This window comes from Hakea prostrata, chromosome 1 (genome assembly GCF_041222555.1).
Source record: "Hakea prostrata isolate BN-2017 chromosome 1, UWA_Hpros_2, whole genome shotgun sequence".
Classification (NCBI taxonomy): Eukaryota; Viridiplantae; Streptophyta; class Magnoliopsida; order Proteales; family Proteaceae; genus Hakea; species Hakea prostrata.
In genome coordinates, this window is record NC_142600.1 from 52,926,771 (window position 1) to 52,939,073 (window position 12,303).

Below are 12,303 nucleotides of genomic sequence, written 5' to 3' on the forward strand. Positions count from 1 at the left end.
ACAAGGGATCAACAGTTTCAGAAAAACCCAAAGCTAGTCAGATGCCCCGCGCATCAGTGCTCTCGAACATCTTATATGATATTACTTAGTGAAATATTGAATTTACTTTTTCTGATTCAGAAACCGCATACTGTTATTAATCATCCCTCCAAGTTCCGGATCGATCCGAGCCCCGGAAGACCGATGTCGGACCAAAATCCCAAAATCCACTATGCGTTTCATATCATATTGCATCATGTTATGGTTTGTATCATATGGCTTATGTTTTATGGAATAACTGCCTTGCTAAGTTCATTTGAACTCACTCCTTTTTGCAACATCTTTTGTTAGATTCTGTTACAGATAGTACTACTGTTGACTATGGCAGTCAACACTCTGAAGACCAAGTTGGTGACTCGTACCACACTGGTTACGGTGAACAAGTTGATAAAGACTAGTAGTCCGAGATTGGGACTTATCTGGAGTAGTTCGGTTTTGCACTTGGGTGCTAGGGATAGGATATCGTCTCATTCTCTTTTTAACCTTTTATTTGATTCGTTGAGACCGTAGTTTAGTTTGTTCCCTTGTCACTTTGGGAACCAGTTGTAACCCTTATTTTTAGTCGATCTACCTTCCGCTATTATCATAGGATGGGTTTCCCCCTCCTTTTCACACTTTGACTATTTATCCTATTTGTATCATTTTCGCACTTTGATTTTCTTTGTGATCCTTTATTGACTTTTATTATTAAAGTAATTAAATATAAAGATTTGTTCTTGCTTTTGATTATGTCATTGTGCTAAGTGGCTATGATCGTTCCTAAACTTGATCGGTGGGATCGTGAATCACTCCTCCGGGTAATCCAAATAGGGTACCCCCTAGGTGGATGTGACAACTTGCCTTCCAAATGTCCAACTACCAAGCAAGGCAGGCTCTTCAACAAAAGAATCCAGATCCATGGGTTCAAAGTATGGATTATGGACTTCTATCTGGACACTCCACAAATTTACCCGACTAGACCTTCGGGTTCTCGAACCTGCAATACGGATCCCGGGTTAGAAATACGAGGGTTGTTACAGATAGGGTAATTGTCACGCCCTCCCAGCCGGTACCCTATCTAGCATACCCGAGAGTGTGATCCACAGCCCGAAGATCAGGTATCGAGTGATCAACCTCCCACATAAACAATAACATAATCATGAACAATCATAATAAAAGTGCGGAAGATAAATCATAGATCCAATAAAGAAGAATGAATCATAAATGAATCAGAATAATAGATATAATCAGAGTGTCAAACAGATAAGTAAAGTGAGGCAAATATCCCACTCTACAACCAGCGGAAAAGTAGCTCTAAAAGAATAAAGTAGACAAAATCTAATCCCAGTAGCAAGTACATTGGGTAACTAAATTGTTCTCCACTTTATAGACAACATCCTTATAAGTGTAAATCTCATAAATGGCACAAGGACGCTTCCACTCAATGGTCGGACTAAACATCGTACGGAGCATAACCACTCGCGGAATCTTCAGAGTAATTGTGGTAACCGCAATCACCTTCCTGGAGATATGCCTCTTCACCTTGCGCTTCTTCATAGGGACCGTCATAGTACTCAGTACCTGCAGGATAGTCTAACAACATTGTACAATAAAGGAATGAGTTTCAAAGAAACTCAGTAAGGCAGTTAAAATCCATAATAACATAAATGGCAGGATTCCAGAACAATCATAAATGCAATATGATATGAGACAAGCAATGAATGAATGAAACTAACTCTATGTATGCTGGTCTCTATTGGCAAACATGCTTTAAGTCATAACACCGTACTTCTTTAGGAAAGTCCACTCACATCCTCAACCATTTAAGATATCTTGGATTCTCTCACGGATCATTTCACCGGTCTTGAGCAGCCGATTGGTAATGGGTCCTTCATCCCTCGGGACAAACCATGGCAGGGGGTTAAGTCAACACACTCTCTCACAACCATTTGGCATAAGATCTTGGCGCATGTCGGGGGTAAAACCTAGCCAAATGCAAGTCTTCTACTTAGTTACATTAAGTCGGATCCAGATACTTCCATTCCTCGTCCCCGACGATCCTTTCCGGTATCCTTCACACTAGAGTCCTCATAGACCCTGACTACGGACTCATCAACCCTATTGGTTATCCACATATGGTAAACGGGAAGCTCTCACGTCCTCTCACGGGTTGGTTACCGGTCTTAAGCGCCCGTGAGCCCAAGTCTAACCATATGCAACCCTACCAATAAATGGCCCCCACAATGTGATTCCTGTCCTCTCACGGGTTGGTTACCGGTCTTGAGCGCCCATGAATCCCCATTGCTACCACGGGTCGTTCGGTCTCAATACCCCTCCGATTAGGGTCGACATAACGGGACATCCTAGCCAAACACTACTAGACAATCCTAGATATGTCATCCAACAGTTTAGGAAGGTGTCCAGAGGGCATCTCCGGAAACATCCCATAATATTCCCGTAGTAGTCCAAGGACAGAAGTGTCAAAAGGACACCTCTCCTTTCCAAACCATACTTAAGCATACACATGCATCAATTCATATCATCACATATATGGTAACTTCATATATGGAAAGAAATCAATAATTACAATCACTTGTATAACATTGGTAAGTAAATCATACATGAATCAATTCAATATGAATAAGTAATGCTACTGTAATCAAAGTTATGCAACAGTAGTATATCATTGTAAGAATCTAATTTAGGAATCATATCAATGACATTCAAATATAGAAACTAGATTCATGCTATCTATGTAATTAAGGAAATAACCATCCTTACCTTTTATAACCCGCAAAGGAATCCTAAGAAATCAAGTAAGATCTTGGCAAACTTGAGAAGAAGGTCCTAAACAAGTGTATACAACATATTAGGAAAGATCCCTAACAGAAAAGATACCAAAACATCCAACACAGACCAAATCTGGAGTTGCTGTACTCATTGGTCGAGTGGATTGGTCGACCAATGCAGACAGTAGCCCAAAAAAAAACAGAGTTTTAAGATATGAAATCCGAATTTGGTGGTTCAAAAGGGTACTAATCAAGGGGTAAACTACATCAGTAGTATTCTAACATATAGGGGACTTCAAAACACCAATCCAAACAAGACATCAAGATTCAAATTAGGAAACAAAAAGTTACCATAATTAGATCAACCATGGATCTTGATGAATTCGAATTAGAAATCAAAGACAAGAACAATAGGAGGATGGATCATTGCTTCAGGTAAATGTTTCATGAAAACATACTTAGATCTTCAAGGAACAAGGCTTAGAAGCATAAATCTAAATAAGGAAATAAAACCTACCATATATGTAACTACCATGCTTCATGAAGAACACATAGTATGGTAGAAGAGAACAATTAGAGATTGATAGATCATGGATCATGGAAAGAAAACACAGTAATTAACTACTAACATGATCAACATAGAAGATCCAAAGAGATCAGAATTCAAATCAGATGTTTAACAAGATTAGATCATGGTTTGATCATGATTCCTTCAAAAGCTTGCAATGATCATGGTTAAGATCATTGTTCTAGCCTCAAATCCTTAGGATGATCATGAGAACATGTTCAGAGATGTTTGCAACAGAGAATGCAGCATCTCTTCTACTGTCTCAACTCAAAAAGGAAAGAAAAACAAAGATGGAGGAGAAGAAGAGAGAGTAGACATACCTTTTGATGCAAAAAGAAGAATTTCGACGAAGATCCGTCAAGAAAACACCAAGGATGCAAGGGAGATGACTTGCAGAGGTCTTTGGTTCGTTCCAGAGAGTTTGGAGGCAGCAAATACGAAGTGGACTCGAGATTGGACTTAAATAGAGCAAGAACAACCTAATTGCCAAAGACAGCACTCATTGGTCGAGTGGATTGGTCGATCGGCCCGATCGACCAATCGATCGACCAATGCTGACAGCAAGACCAAAACAGGGAATTGAAGGCCCAGATCAAATCCAATCCTAAAGGGGTTTTGCACACAAGTCAAATGACTTACCTAATAGGTAGAAATGCCTTCAAACCAAGATAGAGAGCACTCCAAGTCCATCAACTAATCAGATCTTCATCAGGATTCAGTTTCCATAAATAGAACTTCATCATCAACTTTCATGGATTCAAAGCCAGACACCAAGTCCTCCACTGGGATGGCCCAAAGCTGACTTCTTACTTTACTCCGGGTCATCGGACCTACAAATAACAAGGTTTCCGGGTCAAGGTTAGGGCTGGGTTTTACAGTAATGACATAATGGGGTTACAACCATGTTCATCTAGATATCCTAGAAGTGCATCCTAAGCTATATTGACAGTGATTGTACCACAACCCTAGGTCAAGTCCATTTTTATTTTAACTACACCACATTACTTTACAAATCAGCAAGGTAGAAAAAGAACATAATATTATAATATAAATGAATGTGGAAATCATACAACCACAACATATAAGTCATTATGCATGATTAATATTGAATTGGATTTCAAAGATGAACATGTAGTTGAATTTTCTCACAATTTAAGTCGTCTATAAACTTTTCAAAGTGAAACAAAAGACGACTTTAACACATCCCAAAAAGTCCTATTTAAATATTGGTTCAAAGTTAGAAATAACCCTAGAAGTCAAACATCGAAAGTATAATCAAATACAAAAATAGCAAGGGTATAGGTTGCTTGAAAGGGGGTTGCTCGAGAGATTTCTGTCAATCGACCCTGGGGTAGGGTTTCTGTCAATCGACCCTGGGGTAGGGTTGCTTAAACAGTACTAGTAAGGGTCGCTCGGGAGACCCTTGCCAGTTGACCCTAGTAGGGTGGCCTGGGCAAAGCAAGGATGGGTTGCTCTGTCACATCCATCCAGCCGGTACCCTATCTGGCATACCCGGGATGTGATCCACAGCCCCGAAGATCCATAGTTCAGAGACCACATCAACCACATCGACAATAACACAATCATGAACAATCAATAAAATAGAATTCAGGAATAAGATATCAAGGATAATCAGAGTGCGGAAATAAATATCAAAATAGATAAATAAGAAGACAATGGGCGGAATCCACTCCTTCACCAAGCGGAAGTGAGGTCAAAATTTAGTTAAGTACAAGTCTCAAGTTATGAAGGTAAGTTAAAGTTATTACAATTCTTCTAAGTTTAATTGTCACAAAAAGAAGGGGTAACTACTCATAAGTCTCCTCCACAATGGATATGTCCTCCTCAAAGGTGAGGGCCATGGAGAACCAACATGACTGCTCCCTACAACTCCAGGGCTAACCCTGGTACGCCGGGTGATCTTCTTTGGTATGGTCACCGAAGTCTTCAATCTAGCTAGTCTCCGGATAGTAGTATGAGGTATCCGGGTCCGCCTCAGGGAGGGTGTCATCAGAGTAATCACCTGTAGAATAGCCTAACAAAATATTGCAACAGAAAAGGAATGAGTTCAAAAGAACTCAGCAAGGAAGTTATTCCACCACACATAAACCACAAGATAATCATAACATGATGCAGATGATATGAAGCATATAATGCAATATGATTTTATTCTAAGTATGCTGGTCATCTATGGTAGACATGCTTTAAGTCATAGAACCATACTTCTTTGGGTAGTCTCAGTCACTCATCACCGGGGGAAATTGGGTCCTGCATCCCTCTCGGACAAATCCATGGTTGGGGGTTTCGGTCACCACTCTCTCACATCACCGTTTGGTCTAAGTATTGGCGCATGTCAAGGTATAGCCTAGCCCAATGCAAGTCATCTACTTAATCATATCATGTCAGTTCCAGATACGTCCATTCCTCCCCTCTCGGGATCCTTTCCGGTATCCTTCACACTAGAGTCACGGATATTACTCACCAGACTCATCAACCCTATTGGTCATCCACAAATGGTAAACAGGAAGCTCTCACATCCCTCTCACGGATCATTTCACCGGTCTTGAGTGCCTGTGAGCCCAAGTCTAGCCATTTGCAACTCTACCAATAAATGGCCCCTTTCGGGTAACCGTAATGCAATTTATGTCCTCTCAAGGAGTGGATACCGATCTTGAGCGCCCACAAATCCACACCACTATCACGGGTTGTTCGGTCTCAATGCCCTTCCAAATCGGGTCTGATATGATAGGGACATCCTAGCCATACATCTAGACAAGTCCTATGTATGTCATTCAATAACCCGGGAAGCGTCAATGGACACCTTCGGAGAACATCCCATACTATTCCCTCCGATGTCCAAGGACAGAAGCACCAGTAGGGTACCCCTCAATCCCAAGTTATACTTAAGCAACCACATGCCCAAGTTCATCATATATCAGTTCACAAGATACAACATCATAATAAACATTCAATTCATGACATTGACATAAGTCATCATATATTGAAATTGATAAACATGATAAGACATTGAAATAACATAATGTAGACACAAAGCTACTGTTGAAAGACATATGTAGCAAGTCTAACATGATAAGGATATGAAATAGAAACTATATTTACTAAGTTAGGGATACCAAGTCAAGATTCCATATCTTAGGTAATTGTATCGATAACTATCCTTACCTTGAATCGGAGATGAGGATGGTCCAAGATCACAAGCAAGTGGCCCAAATAGCCTTAAAGTCCTAAACAAGCATATATGAAAGGTTAGAGAAGAAATCAGAACAATTGGAGATCAAACGAATCAGAACTAGGCAAAAGTTGCGACAGAGAACTCTATTGGTCGATACATTTGGTCGATAGTATCGACCAATAGTATCGACCAAATCAATTCCAGGACAGCAAGCTGGCTTTTTGGATTCTTGCCCAGATTTGGTCTTCCGGGTCTCGGATTGACACGAAACTTGGAGGATAGTCTAAGCACAACATGGGGACACTAATTATCAAGAAACTTTCATAATCCAATGGTCCATTTGGAAATCCCCAAATTGATATACCAAGGTTAAGAGTTGTAAATCATGGCATTGGCTACATCTTAATGCAAATTGGGGGAAAACATGGGGGATTAGGTAGGGAATCATTTAGAAGTAACATTGAACTCATATGCAAGGTATAGATTAAGTTAATCATAAGCTTCATCTCAGTTTTGGTAAATAAAACAAGTTGGTAAGCAATAAATCATGGAAATGTGTAGTTAATGATCATGAGGTGAATCAATCATAGTCATATCGGTGAAAACATCATTGTATGGGGTTTAGAAGGCTCATGGCAAGGTGTATGCAAGGTTGCAGCACCTTGGCCATGGTCCCAACAGTGAAATAGAGGAAAGATGAGTGAGAAAGTGATTAGGAGAGAGAGAGTCATACCTTTAAAGTGGAACAAGAAAGTAGGAAAGAGTGGTTGGCAATGATTGATGAAGAAGATGCTTCACCACTACCAAGGAGGAGTTCTTGGGAGGCTCTCCCACGTTCCCAAATGTTAAAAACGCGAGAATAGGGCTCCAGTCTCGAGGAATAAATAAATAGAAAAGAATATTCCAAGAATCTTTAAATCTGGGTTCAGCAAACTTGTTGGTCAATATATTTGGTCGATACTATCGGTCGATAGTATCGACCAAAACATGTTTCTGCAGAATTTTACAGAATAGTTCAGCAACTTTAGGTGCGGACTTGGAGGGCTATACAAGGTCAAATTGCATGAGGTTTTCTCCTACAGTTCACTCAAGAGGTCTAGTTTTAGGGAGTACCTTTGGATTTTGCACTGGAGTCCGTTTGGTATCTCAACTGTCTCACTCTTCATCAGTGCGCAGATTCTAACTTAACACTGGTAATGTGCTCAAGGAAGGAGCAGCATCATCAATGTCCATAAACTGGAGTTCCGACATTACGTCATCAACCAGTAGGGCCCATAAGTCCCTCCCACCACCACTTCGGGTCTTCGGACCTACAAACACAACAATGACCGGGTCGGGTCAAGGTTAGGTAAAAGCTGGATTTTACAGCTCTAGAGACCCTTGCCAAGAGACCCATGTCCGAGTGCAGACAACAACCAACATACTACTCAGATGGCTACGAATTTGGGTTCCAAACAATTTCCAGATCGAAAAGGATGTTCTAAAAATTTCTAAGGGCAAGATCTAACCTCAACAAACATTCAAGAGCACAAATCTAAACAATAAACTATTGAATCACAAATTAGGTCTCTCCAAAATCTATCCGTGAAGAAATCGGCAAATTAGAGTGATTGTAGAATCACTCCAGAGCAAAATAAAAATAGGGTTTAGGTTCGCCATAATTATGGATCTCTCCACAAGGTTCCACTTATGGCGATAAATCAAACAAGGATGAGCTATACTAAGGAAGGAGATAATTAACCTTAGCAATCACGGTTGGAACACAGATAACTCTCCAAAAGATCTCCCCAATGTTCTCCATCACAATGGTCTCTCTGATGTGGTCTAAGTTGTCTAACGTTCTTTGATTGCTGAGGAGTATAATAATATGTTTTAGGTAAAAAATCTCATTAAATAGGGGTTTGAAACATTAAATCCTGAAATACCCTTTTCTAACTCACGGGCACCAGGTAGGGTCGCTCACCTTGGAAATTACCCCAGAAGTGAGTTTCAAATGTAGTTTCCTAGGGCTCTTCTTCAACACTAAACCCACATATTAGGAGGTTCTTACCTAACTTTAGGGCCTTCCAGAGGTGCCAGCATGAACTCTTAATCCATTTTCTCAGTCCATCAAATATTAGAGTCAATCCTTCTTTTGAAATTTAACAAAGGTCTAGATTCATCATCTTCACCATCCATTTCCATTGGTTCAAGTTCCAATATATTGGTCTCTATTTGGATGGCCCACAGCTGTCTTCTACAAGTATTGCGAGTTCTTGGACCTTCAATATGGGTTTTCGTGTTAGGATCGTTGGGGATTTTTTTTTTTTTTTTTTTTTTTTTTGGTAGAGATCGTTGGGGATTTCACACATATAATTATAGTTTGTATGTATTTGTAATTGGAATGGGTTTTGGGTCAATTACTTGTATCGAGTAGAATTATAAGTGTACAGGAATTAAGGTTTTGGGTTTCCATATATATAGTCTTCGTGGGATAAACCAAGTAACATGAGGTGCAAGTAAAGGGTAGCAATTTTCTAAGATATAAGACTGATTAAGTTTTCAAGAAATAGTGAAATCCTTATACCTTGAGTGGACATAGGCAATTTTTCCGAACCACATTGAATTCTTTGAGTGCATTTGGCTTGTGTTCTTTTTTGTGGTTGTTCCTCCGTCCCCAACAACCATATGTCAAAACAAAAGGGGGGGGGGAAGAAATAGTGATAAAAGAACGATACCTAAACGCTAGCGCTACCAACAATTCAAGTCGTCGTTCCCGCAGAGAGTCTGCAAGACCACAAGCAACCCATGAATGGGTGTGTGTAACTATTTTGGCGAATTTGCAGAATTACCCGCTGAATTTGTTGCATCTGTCCTTCGACCTTGAATGGCATTCTTCAAATAGGAAAGAAAATAATATAAACTTTTAATAGAGGAATGAGACAATATGGAAGGAAATGTCTTATTTTGGAGAAGGACGAGAAGCAAAGTTTTTTTTATTTTTACTAGCAATATTCCACATGCATATGCACGTAGTTTAAGTGATTTTCTTTTATTTTTTATATTTATATTTTTTAGTGAAGGTGACTTTCTAGTGAAATTTTTGACTTAGTATATTGAATGGATTTTGGTTTTTTTTTCTTCTTTTTTCTTTTGCCATTTTTTGTAAAGTTATCATAGAAATTTTAATTTAATATGTGGAGTGAAATTAGGTTTCTTTTTTATTTGTATGAAATGTAATTGTAGTTTCGCATTGTAAACGTGCTTGTTCATTTCCATCTACTCATTCCGCACAAATAAGTGAATAACCTTTGACCTATAGTCAAGAATCGAGATCTCTTGGATTGTTAATTTTCTTGTGATTTTTTAGTTACATTTTCATTTGAAATGCGAAATTTTTTCTAGTTTATTTAATCTACTTTGTACCTAAAAAATAAATTTCACTTCACATCAAATTTTTTTCCCTCTTTATAACAACCAAATGAGCTCATAGCAAAATTTGCATTCATATGACCAACTTAAATGGCGTCCCATCCACAAATATATATTGAATCAGAAACCATCAACGGTCATCCATATAATAGGTTCACTTATATTATGCTATCTTCTTGTTTTTGTAGTTTCCACTGTCTTGTATTGGTTCAATGTCTTACCAAAAGAAAAAGTATTGGTTCAATGAAAATCACTAATGGGAAAAGGCAAGATTCTTAGAATTAGGATCAGAGTTGCTTTTCCTTCTCATTTGGCATTAATCGGAACGTTCATTTCCGCCTGTAGCATGAGTTTTGCAGTATGGTTTATGAAATCAAGATAATGGATACTTGAAAACAAAATTAGATAAGAGTTGGTCAAAATGGATGGTGATTGGAAAAATCATTGGTAGGGGCTCAAACTATGCTTCTGCCCTTTTTTTTTTATTTTATCATTTGGGAGTATTTCAGGTTTCTATTAATTAATTACTTGGATAAAGATAAGAGTACTTGTCACTAAGAGGGAAAGAGTAAGACGCAAGTGGAAAAATCCCATCTCTAGATCAAAGTCTTCTAGCAAGCAAGACAAAGCCCACATTCTAACCTACACAACCATCCCATCCATTGCTGTTGTAGATAATGATGGACATGAATTCGAATTCAGACCAACCTACACAACCATCCTAATCGCCGGGGTAGAGAATGATGAAAGGGCAGTTGGTTACATACCTTATTGCTACAACAAAATGTCTATTATCTTCCAGCAATGTCATCATATCTTCCTCATTTGTCTTATCCTATCTGTTTTCTTTTCTCCATGCTCCCGCAACAAGAATTCCTTGCATTGTAATGCAGCTACTTCCAATTGGATTTAGTCATCCTGTTCAAACTACTCGATTGAACAATGTCCATCCATAAGACCCAAGTACAAAGAAATTGAATAATTAAAGGCTGAAGTAGAACTAAATGATATAGGCAATATGTTGTACATGGGAATTGTGATCGATGGATGATATTGATAGATTAAATTAAAGATCTCCAAGAGATCTTAGCACTCAAAACTACCAGGGAAAATAGGAATACTATATGCATAATACATTTAAAAATAAAGAGCGAATGAATAGGACAATGGAACCCCACCCCTGGCTAAGATTCCTTCTTAATCCTTCCAGTGATGAGTAGATCGGTTAATAGTCTTTGTTGACTTTGGGAGTTAAACATAAGCAGAAGATCCAACCTTTTCTATCTAATAACCAATAATCATTTTTGGGATTTTTGTTTTGTTTTTGTTAACAATCAGATAGACCAGGCTTTGAACGGTCAGACAAAGCAGGCTCTAGTAAGCAAAGGAGAGAAGTCGAGAGGATTTGTAGTTGTTCTCAAAGGATTAGAGCAGTCAAACAAATTAGGTTAAGAATGGTAGGATAAATAAGGTTTTAATTAATAGTAGAGGGGAGAAGGCGGGTGGAGAAACCCAAAAGTAATGGAGAATAAGTAGCAGTGATGTTTGCTCTCTAGTGTGTAGGTTTCGCGACTTTTCAACTTAGAGTTGGACGCGGGGAAGGAATCACTTTATTTTAGTATTGAAAAGTTCAAAAAGTTCGAAAGGCACGCGTTTGGGGAAATTGTACCTCTTGGGAGGAAGCACTATCAATTGTATCTAATCAAGATAAATCAAATGTTTTGGCTTAGTGGATGAATGTGTCAAAATTAAATTAAGTTTGTACACGACATTGCACAAGGGTGGCTTGGAATTGAGTTTGTATATGATATTGCATGAGGGTGGTTTGAAAGAGTATGTTATTTGCCAAAGTTTGACAGGGTATGTCCAATGATGGAAAAGTATGTTGTTTTCAAGAAGGGATATTTTGGTCAAGTGAAAAAACAAACCATAACTGAATTGAAGTTTTACTTTTATATAGTAGTATGAAGTATGATATGATAGTATGATAGCATAGCATAGCATAGCATAGCATAGTATAGTATGATCACATGATTTGATCTAAAAATAGTATGGTAGGGGGAAAATAAGGGAGGTGACTACCGTTTGGGTAGAAGGTGTGAATCAATTTCTTGAGCGTTCTATGACAAAGGATATGTTGCTTTGTAGGAAAGGTATTTTGGTCCAATGAAAGATCGTCCATGACTAAGTTAAGGTTTTACTTTTGAATGTTAGTTAAGGTTTTACTTTTAAATAAATACTTTCAAGGAATGGATTATGAATCTGAATTTGAGATGTTTAAAAGGGTTTATATACTTTGGGAATGGGTGTCTATGGCTAGGAAA